The sequence below is a fragment of the Psammomys obesus genome, unplaced genomic scaffold (genome assembly GCF_907164565.1).
Source record: "Psammomys obesus unplaced genomic scaffold, mPsaObe1.curated_primary_1811, whole genome shotgun sequence".
Taxonomy (NCBI): Eukaryota; Metazoa; Chordata; class Mammalia; order Rodentia; family Muridae; genus Psammomys; species Psammomys obesus.
In genome coordinates this window covers 36748536-36750811 of record NW_026585644.1, presented here as the reverse complement: position 1 = coordinate 36750811, position 2276 = coordinate 36748536, and positions in this window count along the sequence as shown.

The following is a 2276-nucleotide window of genomic DNA, read 5'->3' as shown; positions in this document are numbered from 1 at the left end:
CCGGGAAGCCGCCTTTATAGGGACGGGGCGGGGCTTGTCCGCGAGCGGCCCCGCCTCCCCTCGCCCACTCTTAGAATAACGTCACCAAAATCATGAATGGCTTCAGCGCTCCGGCTCCCGCGGGCGGCGGCAGGGACCAGCCTGGCTCTGCACCCCGCCTGAGCCGGTTTGCAGCGGCTACGGAGCCCGGCCCCCTCCCCACCGTTCACACACGCGCGCGCGTTCCCGAGCTAGAGTTCAATGTCAACGTCGCTTCCTGCCCGCAAACCCGCCGCGTCCGCAGCCCCCTCCCCACGCACACCCCGGGACTCTAAAGGGTGAGGGGACGGATGGGCGTGAGGGATGCGTTGGGGCCCACGCGGGACATAACAGCTCGCCGGGGGAGGGCGCCATTCCTCCACCCGAGAGTCTGCTGCCGCGTTCACTGGGACTCCCGCATCTCAGGACCCTCTTCATTGGTCATCGATGCAAACAGGCCTCTCTTGGGGGTCCATCGCTCGTGGCACCCTGATCGCGGCGCCCAGGGCGAGAACAGGGAAAAGAAAAAGACGGGAAAAGGATTTTGGAGACTCTCTACGCCTCTGTAGAGTCAGAGAGCTGGGTGCACCCACTGCCGGCTGGGGCATGTTGGCTTTCTAAAAGTCTGCAGCCTTGGGGTCCGTGGAGGGGTCTGTTTGTGGGAGAAAGGATGCGGTGTCTTACTAGGGTTTTTCCATTGCGCGAGAGGGCTTTGGTGCACGCGCGCGCGTGTACACACACACACTTTACACACACTGTTGCACACTGGGGCTTGCGTTGGGAGTAGGGGGTAAGGACGGGCGGAATGCAAATACACCCCTTTCGCCTTAGCTTCTAGAGCAGAGCGCATTCTGATGGCAAATGCGGAGCTTCAAGAGACTGACTCCTTCACTGCCCAGGAACTGCAGTTCCAGTGTCCATCTCTGGGACTAACACGCTGCGCAGCCCCCAGAGCCAGGAAGACAGGAGTCGGACTCAGGACACAGCGCTGCCCCTCTGTGGCCTCTGTTTCAATTACTCTTGTAAAACAGCTCCATAACCTTGACCTACGTGCATAAAGAGGCTGGGGAAAGAGACAGTTGTATTCGAAGACTAAGCACAGTTAAAATGGGATTTAAAATAAGTCTGCACCCTGAAAGAAAAGTGGAGCTACACCGGTTCTTTCCAGCAAAAGGCTGCTAGGATCAAGAGAGGGGTTCTCAGTGGCAGGGCCGTGAGGATGTTGGGAAAGGGACCTCATAATTTTCAGCATCTACTCTTTCCCTCGAAATAACCCCCCAAATAAAATAAGCTATAAGAGCGATTTTGCAATAACTGTGTTTTCATACATGCAACCTGAGTAAAAGCTGGAACTAACTAAAAAGAGCAGTATTTTGTAAGCCCTGTAATCAGAAAAATGCAGGAGGCCGCCCCTACTCCTTGAGACAAATCAAGGGCTGTCTGTGCTCTTCACAACGTCTTGCTTCTGCTTCTGGCCAGGGGACAGAGGTCTGGTGGGGGGCCAGGCTTTTCCAACAGTTGTCAGGGGAAAATAGTCCATGGCGTGTTTTTGTTAACCGCTTGTACTTTGTAACAGGGTGGGAAAGTGTCTCAGTGCCTTTGGCTGGTACGTGACACATGTTGCCCCCTGGGTAGCCAAAGAGGAGCCAAAATTTGGAGAGCTATGTTCTAGGCTGAGATCTCCTGGAAACCTTCTGAGGGTGGTCCCTGAGGCAGGCCCTCAGATGGGCAGAAGGAAGCCATGTTTGCCCATAGCAAGTCCTCACAAGGGCTGAGATAAAAGGCTCCTACCACTGTGACCTATCACAGACACATTTTGTGATTCTTACTCTGTGAATAACAACTTGGCCTCGTGGAAAATGTCCTGTACTGGAAGACACTGAGGTAGTGCCAGGTGACTGACTGCTCTTTGGAAAACTGTATGAATGAACAGTTTAGCTCAGTTTCATCTGTCAGTAAATTAGAGCAGAAAACCAGTCTCGGATCGTGACTCCCAAATCTATACTATTCCAGTTCTCAATGCCACTATATTTATGCAGCTCCCTGCAGTTTTCCATAACATTGACACTGTGCTGGCTTTCAACCGAATGTGAGGAGATTAAAAGACACAGCCTAACAGCTGACAGCCCCCCAGTTTACAGATGTACAAACCATAGCTGAAATAAGTTAGGAAGCTTGCCACAGCTGGACAAGGTTAGGTTGGAGCTGGACCTCGAGGTACGGACTCATTGAGCTTCACCGTCCCTTACACTGATTCC